Source organism: Prionailurus bengalensis, chromosome A3 (assembly GCF_016509475.1).
Source record: "Prionailurus bengalensis isolate Pbe53 chromosome A3, Fcat_Pben_1.1_paternal_pri, whole genome shotgun sequence".
Lineage (NCBI taxonomy): Eukaryota > Metazoa > Chordata > Mammalia > Carnivora > Felidae > Prionailurus > Prionailurus bengalensis.
In genome coordinates, this window is record NC_057354.1 from 121,206,612 (window position 1) to 121,232,385 (window position 25,774).

At 38.7% G+C, this 25,774-nt stretch overlaps 1 protein-coding gene across 8 annotated transcripts in view; it reads right to left on the reverse strand.

Moving 5' to 3' along the window:
- The window catches only part of NCOA1 (nuclear receptor coactivator 1), a 241,570-nt gene extending 216,114 nt beyond the window's left edge, over window positions 1-25,456 (reverse strand). For 5 of the 8 annotated variants that reach the window (XM_043604408.1, XM_043604409.1, XM_043604404.1 and 2 more), the window contains exon 1: window positions 23,322-23,441. The gene's annotated coding sequence lies outside the window, so the exon portion shown is untranslated. Of the gene's footprint in view, window positions 1-1,309; window positions 1,589-23,321; window positions 23,442-25,295 lie in introns of those variants that run through there. The other 3 variants (XM_043604407.1, XM_043604405.1, XM_043604406.1) reach the window with 3 other exon arrangements.
- Window positions 25,457-25,774: the final 318 nt, after the last annotated feature.

Consider the following 25,774-nt stretch of genomic DNA (forward strand, 5'->3'; position numbering starts at 1 on the left):
TCATGAATTACCTTTAATCTCTTAAAATACCAAAGGAGAAATACATTTAACACGGGTGCCAAAGTAAATGTCCCCCAAATAAATGATTCCTAAATGCACATTTGAACTTCAGAAGAAATATGTTTTTAATACTATTTTTTTTTTTTAATTAGAGATAAGTTCTTTCTTAATGCTAAACTAGATTTAACAGCTATAACTTACTCTGATGCCCGGAGTTCGAGCAAGGGTCAAGCTGTGATAAGCACCTTTATTTCTGGCTCACACATTTGCTTCTTAATCCAATAAACGTGTACCATCTTTGTCTCTGAGCTATCAGTACATATCAGAATATAACTACCAGTGCTATAGATTCACTCGTTACACTACACTTCACCATATTTACTTTATATAAATGATCACAAATGTCTTTCAATGTCAAAATCTTAAACTATAAAAATTTGACTATTTATGTTTACATTTTATTGCCCTAGTATATATCCTGTACCAATTTTATTAATGGGTTAGTATTTATTTTAAGTCACAATTGCTAGAGACTAGAATCTTACTTTACTTGCTCCATAAAGAAGTGTAATCAAATAAAATACACATAATAAAGACTATTACCAGCACTTATAGGATTGTGTCATTGCTAAGAAGTTCAAAGTTGCTATTTTTCAACTAAATTTGTTGAATGAATTATGGGTTACACCGGAATACGTTAGTCAGAAATCTGGAGCCACACAGTTCCAGGAGCCTGTTCAGTTGATAGTATAAATGTTTCCTGACACATGCCAAGGGCTTCTAAAGTTGGACAGACAAACTGCTGAACCTAATAACTGCTCACCATCTACAACCTGATGAATTCATTACTTTAGATAATGCTAAAACTTGGTGGAGGAAATGTAGAGGAAGTAAAACTCTCACACTCTGGCAGTAACGTCTAAATTGGTGTACTTCATTAAGTAACGTCAAATTATTCTTCAAAACTGAAGAGGCATATACTCCTCAACTAGTGAGTCCAATCCTAAACACACACACACACACACACACACACACACACGCATGCACCCTCTACAGAAATTCACACATGTTCACGATAAACATGTTCAGGACCGTAGCATTGTCTAATAATAAAAAACTGGAAACTACCTAACAATGACCCAAAGACAAATGGGTAAATAAATTATGGTGGAGCCACACAGTAGAAAATGTTGAGGAAAAATAAGCACATTGAAAGAGCATATTACAGTATATTACATTTATAAATTTTTAAAACATGCAAAATAGTTATATTATTTGAGGAAACAAATATATTCAGGATACTGTTTACCTCGAGGGAATGGGTAGGAAGGTAAAGTGAGAGAATGGTACACGGAGGGTTCAATTCCACATTGTTTTACTTCTTTTTAAAAAAATCTGAAATACAGCAAAATGTTAAAGTCCAATTAAGTTAGGTGGATGGTATGTGGAATGATTCTTCTACTATTCTTTATTCTCTTCTGCACGTTTCATATGCAAATAGTTCCTATCAACCCAACACGTAAAGAGATCTGAACTGGGTGGATTCTATTTAACAAATAGTCAATATCTGACAGAGTTAAGTAAGGCCAGCAACAAAGCACCTATGACAGAAGACTGTTTGCATAAGACCTATTTCCACTGGGAATGCTAGAGCCACATGCATGCATTGGCACACATCATCTAATTAAACCCCCAACAACACTGTGAAAATGGAGGTATTATCCCCATTTCACAGATAAATGAGGTCAAAGAAATTCGGTACCTTGGCTAAGGTCACGTAGCCAATAAGTCACAGAGAAGAGCCCAGATAATTTGTAGGTGTAAATTAACTTTCACGGCAACTCTAAGGAGTTTCAAAGGAAGGGAACATGAAGTTTAGTAACTTGTTAAAAAGGGGTTTCACTTAATCATAAGTTCAATATGAGTCCCAAATATATGTCTACCAAAAAAACAGCTTAATTTTGAGTTCTATAATAAGAAAAAACAAAATAAACAAAAAACCATCAGCCAGCCATACTTTGTACTAATATGTGCATACACCAAGTACTGACTTTAATTTTAGGAGCCAAGTTTTAAGAGGACATTGATAAAATGCAGAATTGTTACCAGGGGCAATATTCCAGCTGAATAAAAGAATAAATGTTAAATGTTCTAACCATTAGCTTTTTAAAACTGAGCTGAATTACATACTGTTTTATGTAAGTGATGAATCACGGTAATCTACTCCTGAAGCCATGAGCATACCGTATACACTATGTTAGCTAACTTGACAATAAATTATATATTTAAAAAAAAAAGAAATGGTGAAAGACCAGAACTACGTAATCACAAAGACTAAGTGATACTCTAATTTTCCATTCTGTATTTTTTTTTTTATCACTCTAATGCTTAGTATTAAGTGTATGCTGTGCTCTGGAAAATTAATTAAAATAAAATTTTAAATAAAAATTAAAAAACTGAGCTGAATTGCTTTAGGAATATGAGTATTTCTCTGAATACACTGGTGGATATAATGCTTTCATTTAATTATAAACCCCTGTGGGTTATTATATGTCTTACTTCTGGCTGCTATAACAAAACATCAGAGACTGGGGGTACTTAGACAACAAACATTTATTTCTCAAAGTTCTGAAGGCTAGGAAGTCCAAGATCAAAGTGCCAGTAGATTTGGTGTCTCATGAGGGCCCTTTCCTGGTGTATACATATCTGCCTTCACGGTGTATCACCACATGCTATGGGGCAGTGGGGGGTCGGGCAAACTCCCTGGTATCTTCTTACAAGGACATCAATCCCCTTGTGAGGACTGTGCCCTCACATCTCATTTAAACCTAATTACCACCAAAAGGCCACACCTTCTGATACCATCACATTGGGGGTTTTGGGCTTCAACATATGAATTCTGGGGTGACACATACTTTCCATCCATAACATGATACAATCACCAACTCCTTTTAACTTAAATTGCTACAGGAAAAATGAAATTAAAACTGTGGTAAACTATCAATAAACTCAATAACTATCATTTCCCTCTGAAACATTTTTTATTTATAAAACGATTTTTGATTAAATAAGATTTATTAAATACTGCATTACAGTGCAATACAATTCAGTGAATGAATCATCTCTGTATATGTGCTGCCAAAGCCAGCACAGTAAACAAATCATCTCTGAAAGTGTCAAAAAAGAAGTCGAAAGCCTCTCCGTCACAGATGCTGAAGCCTCTACTCTGGTAAAAGGTTGGACTGCATGATCAATAAACTTCCTCCTAATTCTCACATTTTTTTAAGTGCAAAGGTTAATATGGCTTTGATAAAGAAACTCCATTTAAGACCAACAAAATACTCATTAGCAGGAAGTCAGAGGTGATACTAATAAAGTGGCAGGAAATCATATACTGATTAAGATATTATCAAGTGAGGTTAATCAGAGGGTCTTGCTGTGTAAATCTAAAAATAACGAGCTTTATCTCTACTGCAAAAAGAACTGAAATCTACCTCATACACAAAGAGAAATATTAACTCAAAATGTATCAAAGACCTAAATTAAGTCCTAAAACTATAAACTCTTAGAAAAAAACACAGGCATAAATTTTCATCACCTCAGATTAGGCAAGAGTCTCTTAGTCATGACACCAAAGGGACAAGGAAAAAAAAAGATAAATTGGACTTCACCAAAATTAAAAACTTTTGTGCCTCAGAGGACACCATCAAGAAAGTAAAAACACTATCCACATGATGGGAGAATATATTTGCAAATCATGTATCTGATATGGGACTCATATTTTCAATAATAAAAAGGCAAATCACCAAATTTAAAAACTGGCAAAAGATTTAAATAGGCATTTCTCTAAAAAAAAGATGTATGAATGGCCAATAAGCATTATGAAAAGATGCTCAACATCTTAGTCATTAGGGAAATGCAAATCAAATTACAATTCCACTTCACACTTTAGAATGGCGTGGGTCAAAAAGTCATATAATAGTAAGTGCTGACAGGTGGCTCAGTTGGTTAAGTATCCGACTTCGGCTCAGACCATGATCTCACAGTTCATGGGTTTAAGCCCCGCATCGGGCTCCGTGCTGACAGCTCAGAGCCTGAAGTCTGCTTCAGATTCTGTGTCTCCTTCTCTTTCTGCCCCTCCCCACTCATGCTCTGTCTCTCTCTGTCTCTCAAAAATAAATAAAAAAACACTTTGGGAATGCAAGCTGGTGCAGCCACTCTGGAAAACAGTATGGAGGTTCCTCAAAAAATTAAAAATAGAACTACCCTAAGACCCAGCAACTGCACTACTAGGCATTTATCCAAGGGATACAGGTGTGCTGTTTCAAAGGGATACGTGCACCCCAATGTCTATAGCAGCACTATCAACAATAGCCAAAATATGGAAAGAGCCCAAATGTCCATCGATGGATGAATGGATAAAGAAGATGTGGTATGGGGCGCCTGGGTGGCGCAGTCGGTTAAGCGTCCGACTTCAGCCAGGTCACGATCTCGCGGTCCGGGAGTTCGAGCCCCGCGTCAGGCTCTGGGCTGATGGCTCGGAGCCTGGAGCCTGTTTCCGATTCTGTGTCTCCCTCTCTCTCTGCCCCTCCCCCGTTCATGCTCTGTCTCTCTCTGTCCGAAAAATAAATAAACGTTGAAAAAAAAATTAAAAAAAAAAAAAAAAAAGAAGATGTGGTATATATATACAATGGAGTATCACTTGGCAATCAAAAAGAATGAAATCTTGCCACTTGCAACTACATGAATGGAACTGGAGGGTATTATGCTAAGTGAAAGTAGTCAGAGAAAGACAAATATTATATGACTTCACTCATGTGATGACTTTAAGATACAAAAGGGACATAAGGGAAGGGAAGCAAAAATCATAAAAACAGGGAGGGGGATAAAACATAAGAGATTCATAAATATGGAGAACAAACAGAGGGTTACTGGAGGTGGTGTGAGAGGGGGAATGGACTAAATGGGTTGGGGCATAAGGAATCTACTCCTGAAATCATTGTTGCACTATATGCTAACTAATTTGGATGTAAATTTAAGAAAAATAATAAAATTTAAAATAATAATAAATAAATAAATAATACTTAAAAATTTCGTAAAAAATAGTAAGTGCTGGCAAGGAAATAGAGAAATCAGAACCCTCATACACTGCTGGTGGAAATGTAAAATGGTGCAGCCACTTTGGAAAACAGTTTGTATTCCTCAAAATGTTAGACACGGAGTTACCATATGACCCAGTAATTCCATTCTTTGAGAAGTCAGTGAGATGATTCATTTTCAGAAATACCAAATAAAAGCAGGGCTATCTAGTAACAACAGGTTTACAACCCATTGGAAATATGTACAAACCCCCACCTACCCACAATAGAGTCCCAAACCCTTAGACACTTCACTTCCTGGTTCTTCTTCCCCTCTCCATTTCGTGGGCTTATTTTTCACGGGCTTTGCAATGAGTGTGAGCCAAAGAACTGAAGTCTCTGTGTCACCTCAAGGAATGTACATTTGTCCCAATCAGACTATTTTTTGCCTTACATGGGCAAAGGCGTTGTCTGGGTAAGGCTGTAACCTCTGTAGTACTCAGCCAATGAGGAACCGGGGGAGGCCCTTGCATGCTAGGAGATAAACTGCCTGCTGTAACTGCCTCGAGCGTGCCTGTCCATCAGACACCTGCTCTTGCAAGAACGGTGATTAAAGCCTTGCTTCACTGTGCTCCGAGTCTCCTCTGCGTTCCTCCTTTGATTGGGTCAGTGGCCTTATTTCTCACACACTCCTAGGTATATTACTAAAAGAAAGGAAAACATATGTCTGTGTAAAAACTTGTACATGGAAGTTGACAGCCAGATTATTCATAATAGTCAAAAAGTGGAAATAACTCACATGTCCATCAACAATTAAACAGATACATAAAATGTGGTCTATGCATACAATGGAATATTATCTGGCCATAAAATGGAATGAAATACAGATCATGCTACGATATGAAAGAACCATGAAAGTATTATGCAAAGTGAAAGAAAGAAGTGTGACACAAAAGGTCAAATATTGTATGGTTCCATGGGATTTCTTTTGGGGTGGTAGAACAGTCTGATAACAGTGATAATAGTTGTATAACTTTGTGAATACACTAAAAGCCACTTTAAAAGGGTAACTTTATGATACATGAATTATATCTCAATAAAAATAATAAAAATAAACAGGAAATCTTTCTTGGGATTAATCATAATGAAATCCTAGTAGATTTCACCATAGTACATACAGTATCATGGTATGATTCCCAGGGTAAAAGAAGAACTGCAGTAAGCACAGGACCAAGAAACTGTCCAGGTGAAGTCCCAGGGCTTTCTGATAAACACACTAGATAATCAATGGTTAGCAAAAACAAAGCACTGTTCCTATACTCTACATGTCTGCCTCAGACATCAATCACGATACCCTCTGCCACTGAGCTGGAAATTGCAATAGAACTCTTCTAAACAGCTATCCATGTACTCAGTACCAATTTATCATAATCGATAACAAATTGCTGAAGGACAGACCTACAGGTACTGACTTCATACCCATTTCTCATAGTCTGTTACACATGCAAATATTAGTGGTTAGCACTTTTAATAATGGTTTTATTGATTACAAAATATTTGACATACAAAAAAGGCACTGAAAATAATTTTAACAGATATACCCACTATCCAGCTAAAGAAATATACAAATTCAGTTAATATTTCTCCTACTTTTAATAAATATTTATCCTTTTAGAACAAGAACTATGGGGGTGCCTGGGTGGCTCAGTCGGTTAAGCGCCAACTTCAGCTCAGGTCACGATCTTGAGGTTCGTGACTCTGAGCCCCACGTCAGGCTCTGTGCTGACAGCTCAGAGCCTGGAACCTGCTTCAGATTCTGTCTCCCTCTCTCTACCCCTCCCCAACTCATGCTCTGTCTCTTTCTCTCTCTCTTTCTCTCAAAAATAAAATAAATAATAAAAAAAGAAAAAGAAAAAAAGAAAAGAAGAAAAAGAACTATGACTATACTCTTGCTCTCTCAGTTAAAAATATCTGTACTGAGGAACGTCTGGGTGCCTCAGTCAGTTAAGCATCCAACTCTTAAATTTGTTGTTGTTGTTGTTGTTGTTTATTTATTTATTTTTTAAAATTTGCATCCAAATTAGTTAGCACATAGTGCAACAATGCAATACAGCACACCTGTATCCCATGGATTAATGCCTAGCAGTGCAATTGCTGGGTCGTAGGGTAGTTCTATTTTTCGTTTTTTGAGGAACCTCCATACTCTTTTCCAGAGTGGCTGCACCAGCTTGCATTCCCATTAAAAATTTTTTGTAATGTTTATTTATCTTTGAGAGAGAGAGACAGAGAGACAGAATGCAAGTGGGGGAGGGGCAGAGAAAGAGGGAGACACAGAATCCGAGGCAGGCTCCAGGCTCCCAGCTGTCAGCACAGAGCCTGACGCAGAGCTTGAACTCACAAACCGCGATATCATGACCTGAGCTGAAGTAGGACGCTCAACCGACAGGCACCCAGGCGCCCCTACATCCAACTCTTGAGTTTAGCTCAGGTCACGATCTCACAGTTTGTGGGTTCACTGCACTGACAGTAAATCCCTGTTTGGGATTCTCTCTCTCCCTCTCTCTCTCTCTCTGCCCTTCCCCTGCTCACACTCTCCCTCTCAAAATAAATAAATAAACTTAAAAAAAATCTGTACATACTGTACATATATGGCCCATGGAGTAAAACTAAGACATCATCTTCACCTAGAGACTCTTAAGCGACCTCTGACATATGACATTTACTATGTATAAAATCTCTATCACTGTCAATTTTAAGAAGAGAAGGAAATTCCCACATGTCAACAGCAATAGTAATGGAAACAGAAGTTAGAAAGTGACCAGAGGGTTCTTCCAGTCCAAACTTTCACCCTCACTTAGCCAAAGGCAAAGGCCTCCACTATCCACCTTTCCTGTATATTGCCAGCCCAACACACTTCTCATTTAAAAAAATTTTTTTAATGTTTATTTATTTTTGAGACAGAGAGAGACAAAGCATGAATGGGGGAGGGTCAGAGAGAGGGAGACACAGAATCCGAAACAGGCTCCAGGCTCTGAGCTGTCAGCACAGAGCCCGACACGGGGCTTGAACTCACGGACCGTGAGATCATGACCTGAGCCGAAGTCGGCCGCTTAACTGACTGAGCCACCCAGGCACCCCTCATTTTAACATCCGTAATATTTTTCAAGGCACTTTCACACACAATATCTCACTAACCCCACAGGATAGATAAGGCAGTTCTATTTATACCCCTTTTTATAGATGTGGAAGAATGTCTATTAAGAAGCTATTAAGAGCACAAGATCGGAGTTAAGCAGGGCTTGAATCCCTGCTTCACTGTCAGCAAGGTGAACCACAAAATAAAGATGAGAATGCCTGCCTTACAGCATAGTTATGAGGATTAGATTACACAACATATACAAAGCACTTAGCACAGAACCTGGTGTAAAATAAGCACTAAATGAATGGTAGCTGCTACTACTGTTGCTGTTAATTAGGCAAGATCACGCAGCTCCTAAACACAGGAGCCAAGACTGAAACTTGGGTCTTCTTTGATTCCACACACCACAGCTTCATTCTCAGATGGTCATCAAGGGTTCTGTTTTATAGCGTAGACCCTACCATTTCCAGGCAATACTTCCTTGTTCTCATCTAGACACCATGATGATCACGTTGGGATTTTAAGAATCAAAAACCAATAGCAATACCAACAGCTGCTAACATCACCAAAACACAACCAGGCATTATGTGTGTCTCATAATACTATCTATAAAGTCATCTTGCTCCCCACACACACAAAGTTAAACCTTATTCAAGCTTCTATGTCAAACTACCAATTTATAGGATATACAGAGGGTAGAGAAATATGTGAAACTAAACAGAAATCCAGAGTAACAAAGTCTACAGGACAAACCACCTAGGTTCTTCAACACATAAATTACAAGGGGAAAAAAAGAAAGAGAAGAAGGAATCTACAAATTTTAAAAAGACTTAAAACACATTTCAATTAATTCTGATGTCAAAAAAATATTTTTGATTCTCCCCCCAAAAAGGCATAGCATCAGCCCCATGCTATGGGGGAGAGAATACCCTAGAGACTTAACCAGAATACTCAGGAATACTTTAGGCTTTGGGACATTTCTTTTTATCCCTTGTAAATCAGTAAATTAACATTCTGGTTTTTAAAAGAAAAGCAATAACAATACATACAGCTTTTACTCTGCCTATGCTACATCTATGATAAAAGTCTTATTTGGAAGAGTATTTTTGAAAGACTACAAGTTTAGTCTTTAAAAATTTTTAAATGATCTTCCCCAACCCCCTCCCCCAATCTACAAGAGATGGCTGGAGCAAAGGTCAAGGGAAAAAACAAATAAGAAAAGTCAGGAAGGAACACTTTTGTAACTGAAGCTTAAAAGAAAACCCACAGCACGAACAGGATTAGCTGTCAACAGTAACTTTCCCAGAAGTAAACCATCCTATGATGAGATCTGAGATATCTTAATGAAAATTATAGCACCTCTCTGTCATCAAGAAGCAGTCAGTTAAGGTAAATTAAATGAAAATTCAACTGAAATTTCAACATGGGCACATGCTGTAATGTAGATTACTTGTTTATTTCCAGAGTATTCTAAAAAAGATTTGAGACAGCTCACAAAGTGCATTAGAATTAAAAAGAAAAAAGCAATAAGACTGGGGCAAAGAGAAAATGAGGGAGGAAAATATGATGAAGCCAGGGGTAAGTTTACCACACAAACTATATGCCACAGGTTCTCTTGAGCTGCAAGGGAGGGACTTTGAGTTCCCTTGCAGAGAGAAATACCATGGGTTACAGGAGTCATGATGACTATGTAAGACAAGGAAATCAGCTGGTCAGGGGAAACACAGCTTTTCCTCGTACAAAGACCTGGAAAAAAAAAACCTACTACGTGGGTTCTAACAATAATGGTGATGATAGCAGCTTGAACTATAAAACACTACACTTAAAAATAGTTAAGATGGTAAGTTTTATGTTATGGATATCTTACCATAGTAAAAAAAAAAAAAAAAAAAAATGGGGGAAAGCAGCTCATTTTCATCACATGTGTCGTGGGCTGGGTGTGTTCCAAGCATTTTACATGTTTAAACTCACAAAATTCTCATAACAACCTTGTAGAGGTAGGTACAATTTTATTACCCTATTTCACAGATGAGCAAACTAAGGTGCCAAAAGGTTAAGCAGCACACAACTAGGAAGCCTAAGAGCCAGGTTTCAAGGCCAGGACATCTGGCTCCAGAGTCCACACTTCAAACCATTACATAATCCTTTACCCAGAAAGGTGTCCCCTTTTGGGCAAGAGTATTTGCCATCAGCTATTAACTCATTTTGTGTTCAGTCTTAGTATTCCAGACAGTTGCTAAAAGTAGTAGCAGTGGTTACCACATCAATAAGGGCACGAAGATAAAGGAGATAATAGCCTCACAAGAATGCTACAATAAGAGGAGTACTAAATTTTATAAAGCTGTTTATTTTAATGGCCTTCAATAAAGGTTGATTGCATTATACCAAATAACAATTCTGTAAAGTAATTCTACCCCAGTCTAAAACAATGCAAGCTATATACTTAGCATTCTGGTATTCTGGCTTGATCCAAGTAAAAACTGTTTCTAAAGCAATGGATTGAATGTGTTTAAGCAATTCTCAGAGAGTGCTGTTTCTGACTGCTTAGGTTTTTGATAAGAATTAAACAGCAAAGTAAGTGGTTACATACTTGCTAGAGCGAAGCTATTCTATACTGCCAATTAAGGGTAGACTAAATACTTTCATACTCAGTCAAGTACAGAATCAGGTTAGTGTCCACTTATGAAAACTGAGAAACCTAACCACTAAAGATACCTAGCAGTCAACCCACCTCGCCATGGAAGTGAGCCAAGAAAGTATTTTCCTATAGGGCCAAAATTTTCCTCTGAAAGTGGTTCTGATTCTGCACCAATTGACAAACTGGTCAGTTGAGCCTGAAAGTTCTATACCATTCAATGTACTCTCAGTGATTTTGAACTGGAAAATTCTCATAGCAAGAGTTTCCCAACATTCATCTTAGTCATAAAATTAACCTCAATTATGCACTCACAGAACATCCAATTAAGACACGTATCCTTGAGTTAACTAAATGAATTGGTTAAAGTTATGTAAAGTTATTAGATATAAACCAATTAAATGTCCAGGGATATCTGTAAAATATATGTATGATGTAGGTTTTGGAATAATAGATATATCATATCTTTCTTTCTGAAATAACCAGGTAGTAGGGTCAGCTGCCTACCAAGGCCATTCTTCATTAATGTAAATACAAGCACATTATGGCTAGGAAGCAAGGAAAAAAAAAAAAAAAAGATAGACAAGTATCCCAAAAGGAAAGTGAACAACATGAAGAAATTAAGAGCCTTAGAGGAAAAAAAACCCAACATACAACAAACATCTGATAAGATAATCAACTTTATCAACAGTCAGGGAACTACAAATTACAACAATGCTGTTATATCATTTTCATCCATCAAATAGGCCTCAAACAGAAATGACTGACAATATCCAGAGTTCATAAAGGTAGGGGAAAGCAACAACTATCATATGCTATTGGCAGAAGTGTAAACTGACAAAGCCTTTGGGGTAACATTTTGAAAGGACATCAATTTTTTTAAACGTGCATAACCATTAATTCCATAAGTATGTTCTCAAACATGTGCAAAAACAAGTACAAACTTGGATGCCTACCAAAACAAAGCTCACAACAGCAAGAAACTCAGTATCTAAATGTCCATCAAAAGAGAGAAAGATGGCTAAATTACAGAATATACATCTAATTAATGTTATACAGCATTTTATGCAAAGATAAAATGGCTCCTTCGTATTCTGAAATTAAAAAAATTCCCATGCCATTAAGTTTAGAAAGTCTACAACAATTCAAAAAGTATGATCCTAGGGAAGAAACCAGGACAGATGCCAAAGGGGGTCTGAATTAGTCAGAATTCTTTCAGTTCCAAGAGACAAAAACCTGATTCAAACTAGCACGAGCAGTTAGGCAACTGATTAGCTCATTTAACTGGGAAATATAGGGTGGATCTGATTTAAGGTTCAAGAGGATCCAGAGCCTCCAATGAGTCCCCATGCTCATGCATGTGAGAATGTGTGTGATTATGCTTTGGGAGTGTGTGTGAGAGACAGAGTCCGTCTCAGTCAGCTCTGCTTCACCCTGTACGTTGGCTTCACCCTTCCCTACAGTGGACAGACTTCCTTCATGTGGCCAGACACACTCTATCTCCCTTCGGTGGACTCCAAGGGAATGAGCCTGTCCCTTGTCCAACATCCGTTTTTCAACCTGAAGGAAAGGCTCTGAACCTGTACTGGTCATAGAGCCATTCTGCAGCAATCACTATGTCCAAAGAAACTATGACAGATCAGATCCAGCCTAGGTCACATGCCCATCCCCTGGCCACTGGGAAAAATACTGTGACCTGAAATGGCAGGGGGTGGGGGGTTGGGGGGAATGTGGGGAGAGACAAGACAGCCTAAATTAACAGCTGCCATATAATTCATTACAGAGACTTTTGCCTTTTAACTCCACATACTTCCATTTCTTTGAATTTGTTGTTAGAATACAGTCAGGATTTACATATATGATTAATTGTTTAATTTAAAAGAGAATACTATTGGGGCGCCTGGGTGGCGCAGTCGGTTAAGCGTCCGACTTCAGCCAGGTCACGATCTCGTGGTCCGTGAGTTCGAGCCCCGCATCGGGCTCTGGGCTGATGGCTCAGAGCCTGGAGCCTGTTTCCGATTCTGTGTCTCCCTCTCTCTCTGCCCATCCCCCGTTCATGCTCTGTCTCTCTCTGTCCCAAAAATAAATAAACGTTGAAAAAAAAAAAATTAAAAAAAAAAAAAAAAAGAGAATACTATTAAAACGCAGTCATAAAGAAGGCCTAAAGTCAAAAAAGTTCAAGGTTGATGACTTTAAGAATAAAACTGGGTGGAAAATCGGCCTCATGTACAAATAAGAAACCGGGCTTCCTACTCCTGCATACTTGGCCAACATTTTAACTACCACCCAGTAGTCCTTCTCAAAGCAAGCATTAGAAGATGAACGAAAAACAGAGAAAACAGATTTTAACTACTCAGCAGTATGTTGATAAGAGGAAGGGAAAACACCTCCAGGGACTCTAAGGAGAAACTTTATGAAATCCTCAGACAGCAAGAGGCTGCCAAAAGTGTCAGAAAGCCCTTTCTTTATGCCCTTTCTCACTTTTCCCACCCTACAATATTACAGCCAAACAGTATATGTAGAATAGAAAAGCTCAGGATCAGTTTTACTTAAACTAAATAATCACTTTCCACCTGTTTCAAATATCTACTCTAAAGATGGTAGCAAACCATCTAAACTAAAACAATTTATATTACCTACCCCTAAAGTAGAGACATTATTAAAATTTCTCCTTTAATTGTCCCAAGGTCGACCATTCAACACCACAAGCTCTTTTCACAAATTAATTTAGTAATAAAAATCCCATTTAGACTGACACACAAAACAATTCCTTTTTCCTTTAATGACTCCAAGCAAGGCCTACCAATTCTGGTATTCATTCACCTCTCTAAAGAAAGCCAATTCTGCAAGGATAAGGCAAAGACATTTATTGTTCACAAAATATCTCTTGCACACATTTCCTAGCCCCTTAAGTAGCTGTCCCATGACTACTTCTGACCAATGGATTACATAAGAAGTGATGAGGGTCACTTCAGGGTCAAAGGCACAGTAACCAAAGAGGTTCCATGTTCCTGATAGCGCATCAAACATACTTTATTATTTTAAATACAGAACCCTTTTTCATGTTCCAGAAGACTATCCTATAGGCATCATTCCAGATCCTACAAATCTAATTCAAATTCTACTTCCGCCAAGAAGCCTACTCAGACCACGCATATCATCATTAATGTGCTACGTATGTATACTGTGGGTAAAGTACTATGGAAACACTGTGGTACTGACATATAACTAGTAATAAATGCTCTACCCTCTATAATTTACAAAGTGGCTGCTGCAATAGTACCCATGTAAAAACAGAAATAAGTATACATGATAATAAATAAATTTCAAGTGAGTGCTAAAAATAGTAAGTGCCACAGGAGTTTCCTCACATCTCAGTTAGCAACTAGTTTGTTATATACTCCCATATGATACCTTTTCTATTATTTTTTAATTTTTAATTAAATTATGAATTAATCAAATGATGGGGCACCTGGGTGTTCAGTTGGTTGAACATCTGACTCTTGGTTTCAGTTCAGTTCATGATCTCACCATTCGTGAGTTTGAGCCCCACATGGGACTCTGTGCTGACGGTGCAGAGCCTGCTTGGGATTTCTCTCTACCTCTCTCTCTCTCTCTCTGCCCCTCCCCAGCTTGCTCTCTCTGTCTCTGTCTCTCTCTCAAAATAAATAAGTAAACATAAAGCAAATGAGACTTTTTTATGGGGATTACGATCTTCTTGAAGGGCAGGAGGCCTAAGATACAATAATTTTGTCGCTCCCCATATCACCATTCAAACAAGAACTCAATAAAAATATATATTTTAGTGAGAAGAATAGGCTGAGAAATCAAAACAGAAGTATAGGAATCCCCAAGACATCAGTACTTTATGTCTCCAACAGGGCAAAGGAGAGAGAGGAAGAAACACAAGTTTTTCTGTTATCCATGGCAGGTAGAACTCTACACTGGAGAACATGACTCACCAGGCTATGCCAGACTTTTGAACATAGCCATGACAGCCAGCTTCTTATCCTGTAGGACCACATGCTCTCCAGCCAATATTTGATTTCCAAATCAATTTCCCAAATACCCTGAAACCAGTAGAGAGAATCCCTAGATAATATGTTCGAGTATCCCAGGCACACATTAAAAAAAAAAAAAAAAAAAGGTCTGTTTCTCTAAGTACATTAATAAGCAGCATTATGGTTTAATCAATATGATTTGTCAAATATTTTATTATCTATGTGTGTAAGACATTGCAGAGGACAAAATATAAAACATAAGCCCCTTCTGCCATTCTCATACCCTACCTAATTTGGGAGATAGGACACATGAAAACAAAAAATTCCACACAGTACAAGGCAGTAAAGTGTCAAATGAATAATAAGGAAAATATATATGAAAAGAGTTCATAAAAGGAAGAGATCACTTTCAAATTTCATATTCTAAACAATTAACAAGCAAAGTGGAATCTGAGCTGAGCTTTTAAGGATAGGTAGAATTTCAAGAAGTATAGAGTAGGATAATGGAGAACATTCCAGGGAAAAGAATATGTAAAGGAGTGGAAACAGAGAAGCCTAAGGAATGTTTAAGGGACAGTAAACTGACAATTGATTTCAGTTTACTAGGGGAGAATAGTGGGAAATGAGACCAGAAATCCAGGTTGGTGCCAGACACTGGAAAGCTTTAAATGCCAAGCTAAGTAACAATTTCATCTTGACAGTAATGAGGAGCCATTGAAGGTTTTTAAGCAAACAACACAATGAAAATAAAAATTAGGATGATCTCTGCAAAACAAAATTTAGGACACACTTAAGAAGGAACTCACTGGGGGCAGTGAGACCACCTTGGATAACATGGCAATAATTAGGCCTAAATTAGAACAATGACAGTGAGGGAAAAAAAGGAACAGATCTAAGCAGCTGATAAAACTTGGAAAGTGTTTTTAGCATATGTCAAATCAGACCCTAAGGACTCTAGAAAGCTGAGATTCAAATGCTAGAAAGAAAGAGTTTAAAAACACAGCAACTGTGAATTCTAGCCTACCCAGCAGGGTCTCCCCACACTTAAATTGATACCGGGCTCTTCCATACGTATATGCATTCCCATCTCCACACCCCTACAAAAGGTCCACTCTTTTTTATTGGGGTTTAGGGGAACAGAGGTGGGAAATGATATATAAGAGCCGCAAAGTGATGTAGGCCAGGTAGTTGTGCAACAAACAGAACTCAAACATCTGTAAAGGCCAAAGGCAATGCAATCACATCTATTGCAAAATGGAAAAACAGACTGCAAATCCAGTCATACTGCGGGCTTGAGTAATGACATCAGATATATCCATTAAACTTGGCAAGAAGGTGAGACTAGATGAATGGAGTTATTGAGGTCCCAGTCCTTAACAACAGAGGTTCTTAACCTTTGCGGAGGTCATGAACCCTTTTGGGAATTTGGTAAAAGCTATAGACCCCCTCTCCAGAGAAATGCACAGACTCACAAAATTTTGCATACAATTTCAGAGTATTAGAGATTCTAAATCCATGAATTCCAAGCTTTCTTAGTTAAGAACCCTTGCTAGAAAACACTGATAACTACTTTTTATCATATACCCCACAGTTTAACAAAAGTTTTTGAATAGGGAACCACATATGTATATTTATAATTTATATACAGTGCACACCAGACCAATAAATTATGTACCTCGTGAAGCACACACAAAAATGGAAATTTAACAGAATGACATTTGTTATAATAAACAATTCTAAAGCATTTATCTTACTTACTGATGACACAGTTTTCTGCTATTCCTAATAAACACTATTATTAATACCACTATTTTTGCTGAGAGTAATGTGATTGAGTGTGGTTTGTTATCTTTTTAATTTTGCTTTCATATTTTTTCATAATTTCAAATTTTCATATTTCATATTTTTGTAATATGGCAACTTCAAGTCTGGTTCTAAATTTCAGTTCATTTTTATAATAAATCACTATTTTATTTGTTTTTAACGGCTATCATAGCCAAAAAATTTATTTCACAAAGATGGATAAAACCATCTTGCTGCACTGAATAAAACATGATATAATATTCAATCTTCAATCCCATTCACCATTTATGCAAAGGTTTTTGCTAAAGTTCAGCTAGTGCATTTCCATACTTCCTGATGACAATCAGTTGTTCTTCCTAATAAACCAAACAGTATTGCTTTTTTATATTTTTGGCAGATGAGCACAAAACCACTAAAACATGTAATTTTAGGGTGCCTAGGTGGTTCAATTGGTTAAGCGTCCGACTTTAGCTCAGGTCATGATCTCACTGTTGGTGGGTTCGAGCCCCAAATCGGGCTCTGTGCTGACCCATCAGAGCATGGAGCCTGCTTCAGATTCTGTGTCTCCCTCTCTCTCTGCCCCTCCCCCCACTCACACCCTGTCTCTCCCTCTCTCTCTCTCTCTTTCAAAAATAAATAAACATTAAAAAAAATTTTTTTTAAACACCTACTTTTACAAGGTTTTAAAGCAGGTTAGAAAATTTTGTTTCCAAGTTCATATGTACATATAAAAATACTCTTAAAGTTACACACATCATTTTTAGCAATTAAACCCAATAATGATGAAAATAGTTCCAAATATTCATTTTCAATAACCTCTGTCATAACATTGAATTTTATTTTGTTCTGAATGGTAGTTAATTTTTGAGTCACTGTTATGAACTCACCATCATCCCAAAGGGACAGATAAAGTGTGTTTATTTTTCATACATATCTGCTAGGCAGCATACTACTCACAGCCACTTGTCACAGAAAATGTCAGCAAATTTGGAACATCTGTGTTTTTGTGAAAGAAAAATGAGTAAGTCACCTTTAAGTTAGACAATTCTTAAGACCTTTGCCTTAAGATGGCCAGTTAACCTCCATGAAATATTGTACAAAAGATGGACTCCCTACTGCAATACCAAGTATGGTAAGAGTCTACTATTTAAAATAACAAATTTGAGGGGAACCTGGGCGGCTCTGTCCATTAGGCATCTGACTTTGGCTTAGGTCACGATCTCACGGTTTGTGAGTTTGAGCCCCACATCAGGCTCTGCGCTGACAGCTCAGAGCCTGGAGTCTGCTTCGGATTCTGTGTCTGCCTCTCTCTCTGCCCCTCCCCTGCTCATGCTCTGTCTCTCTCTTTCAAAAATAAATAAATATTTAAAAAAATTTTTTTACATACAAATTTGAAAATCCATTTACCCAGGCCCCTATAAACTGTAAAACATCACAACAGACTGAAAGAAATTTCCTTAGAGACCTCTAATATTTCTCCCATTTCCCAGATAATTTTATGTAAACTCTACCATAGAGACCATTGTTCTAAATGTGCCTACACTCTCGTGGGTCAAAGTGCTCTATCAGTGCCCTCCAACCAATTTCCCTTGCATGCTATCGAAGTTTAAGGGAATTATCTTTAAAGGTACTCTAATTATATTGTCTCCATCTCTGAATTACTACCAGTTTGGCAAAAGACACAACCACAGCACATTCTGTGACACCAGTTGTCTTCAACACTGTTCCCTCAGTGTTATGTTGGCTAGCAGTTCAGTCAAATAATAGACAGGGCTAGAACAAGGTCCAAGACTCTTCATGACATATCCTGCCTTAAATCCTTTTTGGAACATGGCAGGGCATAAATAAATCAGTAAAATAAATCATGAACTATATTGAGAGCCAGGGACTTTCAACTTACATGACCAACCTCACTTTTACAGCGAAATATACTTATATTTATACAAGGAGATGACATTTTTACACTTAAAAAACAAGTCCGCTGCATAAATGCCAAATGATAATACACTGTTTAAAAAAAACAGCTACTGCTTTAAAAAAAAAAAAAAAGTATAAGCCAGTGAAAAAGATTTTGTACTAACTTCTATCAAAAAAACACATAATCTGTTCTCAAATATACATAAAAATGAGTGAATAAGTTCCCAGTGTGGTAAGCCTTACATATGGAATCATTTCAAAAACTATGAAAATATAAAATTTGGGGTGTAAAACCTGCCAAAAAAAATCTATGTAAATTTGGAAAACTGACATTTCTCATAGATCTCATCCAGATCTACATACTTCACTGTTCCCCACCACCTCCCTCCATTAAAATCCTGCAATATCTTGCTACTGCACCTACAGCATCTGGTTCCCACCTCCTACATCAGCTGGTGCCACACTCCTCCTTGCACTTTCCCCCTTCATTGCTCCTAAGTAATTCCAAGCTTTTCCGTCCTTTCATCTTTGCTATTTAATCTTCCTTACTATAGTGCTCTCCTCACCCTCACTCATACACAAACCATCCCTTGCCTTCAATGTTCTGGGCCACCCTAAGCCCTCCATGAAACCTACCCTGATCACTCTCAAATGAGAGTAACTGCTCCCTCTCCTGAATCCTCAAAGTACTATTTCATGCCTCTCTCATAGCACTCATCACATTCAATCAGCATTATAGGTATTTGTGTGTTCGTCTTATCACCTCTTTTAGGGCATAATCTCCTTAAGAACAGGATCTGTATCTTACTTAACTTCCCTATCTTTTAACAACACAGCACCTTGAACAAAGCAGGTACTTCTATAACTACATCTTGAATGAATGATTGAGTGGATACTTAGAAATTCAATTACAGACTTCCTGTACCCCCTGGAATGGAGAGGGAGGCACGAGAATGGAGAGGGAGGCAGAACAAGTAACTTTCCCCTAGGTTCCTCCAAACGAACTCACCAAAGTAAAGCCAGTATTACACACACAGGTGCTTTCAAAAAGCAAGGACATTTCATCCTTCAACTATCTGGTCAAATACAGTATGATATCTTTATATACACACACATACACTCACATAGAATATCTTCCATTGAACAATAATCAAATCTATGCTTGATAGTAAAAGCATGTAAATATTTTAACCATACAGGCAAACTAAAAATTTAAGATGTAATATATTAAAGCTATCAGAATAAGATCAACCATTCAGAGTACAAGTGGAAACAGAATGACCAAGCAATTTATTTCAAATGGAAAAAACAAAAACAAAAAAAAAACCCTGAGCTTTAGCTATTTAAATGCTAACGAAACTTGAGAGGCAGAATTTTATTGCTAAGAATCCAAAACCAACCATTCAAAGATAAGCTTACCTAGACAGAAGCACCAAAGAATCAACATTACTAAAGTACAAAGGTGAGATCAGAAACAGCATGAAAATCTTAAAGTGACACTATCATTAAGTAACCGATATATATGGGCTCCTGGGTCATCAGAAAGCAATGAGATCGCAGGAGTCTCCACTGCACATGTAAGGAACAGAGAAAACCCAGAAAGGAAAAGAAGGCTACGATGTGCCCGACTGTGGCTAACATGTTAGAGACAAGCCACTTGCAAGGTATGCCTGTGATTTCAAGTCAGAAGACCCTGAACTCAAATGTCGTCCCTAATACCTACGAGTTGTGAATCTTACATCAACCACTTAACCACCCTGAGCCTTGTTTCCTCGTTTATAAAATGTAACATGTAGAATCAACCTGAGTACAGTGTGTCTAGGAGGTGGCACTCAATAAATATTTGCTGGCTCTAAATGAGGGCCATACAAGAAAAGCAGACCTTTCTCTCCAGGTTCTTTTGCAGTTTTTGAGAAAGCAGTCTTAAGTAATTCCGATACTTTATTGCAATATTCGGCAGTCAATATTTGGCCAAAAAATAAAAATACTCCTTTCCTCTTAGCTTACACATTACCTAAAAGCTTACTAAAATTCTTAAATTTAAAATCTCTTTGTAATAACCTTCAAATACTAAAAAACAAACAAAATAAAACAAAATCTCTCATAAAGAAGCCTGGAAGCCAAATACCTGACCTAAGTAAAACCACTAAGTACATGAGCCAGGAAAACTACTCTATTTGCCTGTCTTAGTCTTCTCATCTGCAATATTAAGGAGGTTGTGGAGAACTTACTATTAAGGCCCCTTTACTCTAAATGGTGTGGTTTATGCCATCTCAAGGACTTTCCAACCTACTTAAGAAAAACAATTCAATGTACAATTTAAAAAATTATTTCTTTCTTTCAAAAAGGAGGAAAAGAATAAGAAATTTATTACATAGAAAAAACTGAGAAATTGATGTTAAGGGAGTTATAAAAACAAGCTTTCTAGAGAACGTACCGACTCTGACCCTGTTCTTGAAGGTCAAGAGATAAAAAGGAAAGGAAACAATTTAAATAAAGAAAATGATATCTACAGGTAATTATAACGCTTTCTTCACTTGTGTAGCACTTTACAGTTTACAAAGATTTCTGCTCATGCCATCTGCAGCAAATTTTCTGGAATGAGAAATTCAAGAACAGTTTAAATTATTTGCATTTGATAAATTTGTCCACAGAAAAGTCTCTGCTACAAACAATAACATCAAAAAGCATTCTGGAAAGGAATTTTTTAAGCATTTCTGTGTAGGATGAATTAGGCAAATGCACACAGGCAAACAGCTATAAACCTACAAATCACAGAATCTAACACAAGGAAAAAATGTGAAATTGGGCCAATATGCTGTTTTAATGATAAAGAAACTCAGGCCCACAGAGTTGATGTGACTCTCATCACTCCATGTGCAAAATGACAGGAGGACCAGATTGAAGAACCAGAAATAAAGGGGGAAATCCAAGAAACTGCAGAGGAAAGAATCAGAATTTGGTGATGGACTAGATAGTGATGTGTTTAGGCTATATTAGCGTAAGAAAGCATTATTAAAGTCTTTGTGGCAATCATTATGCCAGACATATTTTATTTAATAAGTTAACTGAAAGATCACAACAATATGAGGGTAAGTACCTTATTCCAGTTTTACACATGAAAACCTGAGATTTACTGTGGTTACATAACAAGCCCAAGGCTACATCTACTAAGTATCTGGAAGAGCCAGGACATCATCTCGTCTGAAGTCAAACTTGTATTTCCAAAAGACGCCTAAAACTTGCCTCAAAAGTATAAGCTAAAAGGACAAAATTCAAGTATTGCTTTGGAAATGGTGACTACCCCAGTGTTACCAGAATTCTGGCCCTGTTAATAGGTGTATTTTACCTCTGTGCTTGCACCTAATCTGTCACCAATGGTCAAGTCCAGGATGTCTTCATAAAGCTAAACTTCCCAGCTCTCCACACTAAACCATCCATGGGACAGAGCAGATCAAAATATATCTAAGATGAGGGTGACTGGAGGGCGATTAATTTCAAATCTTACAAAACTCAAGTGACTATAGCTTCTGTTTTGGCATAAGCTATTTACCTTCAAAATATGATAACTATACTAAGCTTTCCTAAAAGCCGGTCACTTCAAGAAGCCTCAAAAATACTGTGATGCAGATGGGGGTATGGGGGAGGAAGCATGGAGACAACAGCCCACTCTACTTGCACCTCTGAATTGGATTTATATGTTGGTGTCAGTGTTTTGTAATAATTTCTCTTCTTCAACCACATATCCTACAGAAATATAAAATAACTATTTCTCTATATTCCAAGTATCTATAATCCAAATACTGTACGCCCATTAAGCATTGTCCAGAACGATAGAAAAATCCCTGCACCTCCTTAAACTAAGCATGCAAGCACAGTACCCAGTTGCCTCTAGGCCATTTTATGACCTCGGTCCCCACATGTTGACAGAAAGGCACAAAGTCTAAAATATAAAATGGAGAAGAAAGGCTTGAAATGACTAGACTTTAGGTAAGAAAAGAGGTCAGAGGCCACGGGGCCCATTCTCAATGACCAATGGCCAAGGCTAAACTCGTGGTTAACCGGGGAAAGAAGCAACAAAGAAGTCCTTTGCGAAGGTCTAGTCTGCTCCAATGGGTAGGAAAGTTATACATGGTGGGGAGAAATGTGTATGGCTCTGCAGCCCAGACTCTATTCAAGTCCTGGATCGCGTGAATTTTCACCCAGTCCCACACTCCCGTCTGTGCCTGATACTTGCAGGAAATGTAAAAAGGAGACCACCACATGGTTTTGGACCTCTGCCAGGAAAGCAATTGATGGCCCTCTGAGAATTCTTGCGATTATCATATGTAGAAGGAAAAAACCACTACCAAGATAATAATGTGCATCCTGGGGATCTCCTCCCATGCCCCAAGACTTAGAGATAGTGTGCGCTTATACTGACCGGCAGTACTTGCCCTAAAAGGAAAGCTATGTTAGGCCATAGGGTTTAAGGTCAACTAACTCCAAAAGATACGCCACATAACATCAAACGATGTGGAGCCCTTGGAGGATAACGCAGAAAAGACAAACTAAAGTAAGCAACAGAAGTAGTATCTAAGAGAAGGTATATAAAATTGATGACAACAGAGGAGAGCTGAAATGTCTTTGAAAAACAATTAGAAATCACATTGTAATACACAATAAAACAGAGAAAAGATTTTTAAGGAATGTCCAATATCCTCTCCCCCACACTCCACCCTTCAGCATCTCTAACCCTCATCACCTACTCAACATTTAGTCCTGGTGAAGACCCATCATTGGATTCGCAGGATCAAGAGTACATGCTACGAACATTCCGTCCTGAGAACATCTTTACATTTTGAGGCTTGTTTACCACCCTTCCCTATAGAGTAAAAGCATGAAGTGTTGCCAATGCTTTCATAATATATACCAGTTAGCACCATAGCAACCCAATCCTCTGCCCACCAAAAGATTAACACATACACACAAAACAGGAAATTCAACAAAAATTAAATTTGACCCTAGACTCCCTCAACAGTTAAATGTCTTAAGTAGTAGCAGTATCTTTATATCACACCCACTTCATGCTACCCTTACGGCTTCCTGGCATAAGCAAATTCTTGGGATTATACAAACTGCTGCTTCTGTTTCCAGCCCAGATTTCTAGAAATGAAACCCTAGAATTGAGGGAGAAAGAAAAACAAATGTTGGCAGAAAGAGGGAGGAAAATGCATTGTCTATATAATCCCAGTGTAAGTGGGACAATCACCATTAGTTCCATCAAGCCCTTTTTTTCAATAAAACCACTTACCCAAAAATGCAGAATCTAAAACACTCCCTTGGCTTAAACCACACAAAAAGCAATTTAATAGACACAATCCTACAGATTTTCTCAGAAAGAAATGAGGAAGAGATTAACTAAAAACTATGTCAAATTCCAGTTTTGCCCCTCAAAATTCAAACTTCCCTGTGACTTAAATAAATGCAACAAATAAGCAGTGGAAACAGGTCGACAAAAATCAAACCAAACACCTGCTCTCATAAGCAACACCCCTCCATTTTCTCTCCAAACCATGTACTTCCCTATTCAGGCCCCCTTTTTGATCCACTGTTCCCAAAGCATGAAGTGCAAATAACAAATGGAGGGAAAACATTTTAGAACCTAGTTCACAGAACCAAATTAGACCTTTCCACAAAGGACAGGCGATAAAATGGAAACACTTCCCAACTGCATCCAGTTTATGACAAATAGTTCAAGGAATGCCCATTTATTAAGATGAATCAAACCCCACTGCTACCTTTCACCCAAAACTATTTGTAGCTCAAGAGCCAAGAGACCTAAGCAAATACTTTCTTTTCACATTATTCTCAACATGAAGAAATCTGACCCCCTTCCTACTACATCATAGCTTCTGTGAAACAAGCTGAGAGAGAGGCCCCTTTGGCCAACTTTTTTTTTTTTTTGAGCCTAACCTCCAACCAATTCCAGAAGAAGAGACAAACCTCAAACCAATTTAACCCTTGATATCCATCCCTTCAACAGAACAGTAAGCTTCACCGCAGCAATGTTTTACACAGACACTTGAAGATTTCTTAATCACCGAAGTGTAAGCCTCAGCCCTCACAAATCATCGCCACAGAGATTACTCTTGGCATCAACAGAGGGTGCTGGGACTGCAATTCACTCAAGAACCCTTCATTCACCATCACCATACTCGACATTAAAAATTCGCCCTCTCAAAAGAAAAAAATGTCACCTTCTCCACAAGGACACCTGCCTCTTCAACGCCTCTACAGTGAATGAGGAGAGCCAACCATGAAAGGCTAAAAGACCTTCCAGCTTAAAGTTTTCCTCCCCACCAAACTCTGCAGCCACAGCACCGTGGACTGTCCTTGTCACATACACAGGCATTATTGTCAAAGCCTCCGTCTCTCTCTAACATCGTCAGCCGAGGCTGTGTCTAGACCATGGGGGTGACTGCTTTAGAAAGAAGCAAAACAAACAAAACAAAACCCACAGCTGGGTAGTAAGGACTAGGGACCCTGGTGTCCGGTTTCTCCGGTTCTCTTCCGAAGACCAGAGGGCGGCTCGAGTTCTGCTGCTGACCATTAACTAGTCCCACCTCCCGATCGTCCAGTCAACACGTCGGCTCCCCCTCTTAGGTCCTTTCAGCAAACTCCTAGCAAGGGGACCAACCCCTAGCCCTACAGGAAAATTCACTTATCCATCCCCTTTCTACCTCCGAAATCCCTCGCCAAGAGGCGGAAAAAGCGAGTGCGCCGGGGTAAACAGAAGCGCCGTCGAAGCCTGCGCTTACGGAAAGGCACGCCATGGTCATCCCCATTTCGCAGTCCCGGCAAGCGAGACTCGGAGAGGTTGCCCGGCTTGCCAAGGTCACCGCGCGCGCCGGGGCCGAGGGGCGCCCGCGCCGACTTCCGGCTCCCCCTCTCGGCGGCGGGGAGCGCCGGAGGGCTGGGGGCGCCGCTCCCCACGCCGGGCCGGCGGCCGCGAGCCTCGCGCACCCTCCGCGGATGCTCGCCCAGTCGGCGCTAACTAGGGCAACTGGGAAAAGGGGCCGCGAAGTCGCTGCTGCAGCAATTTCCTCCGCGGGCGCAGCCCCCAGCTGGCGCCCGTGACAGCTGCGACCTCCGCCCCCTCCAGCCGCGCGAGGCCGAGGGAGAACTCGGGGAAAGTGGGAGGGGGACGGAACGGAGAGAA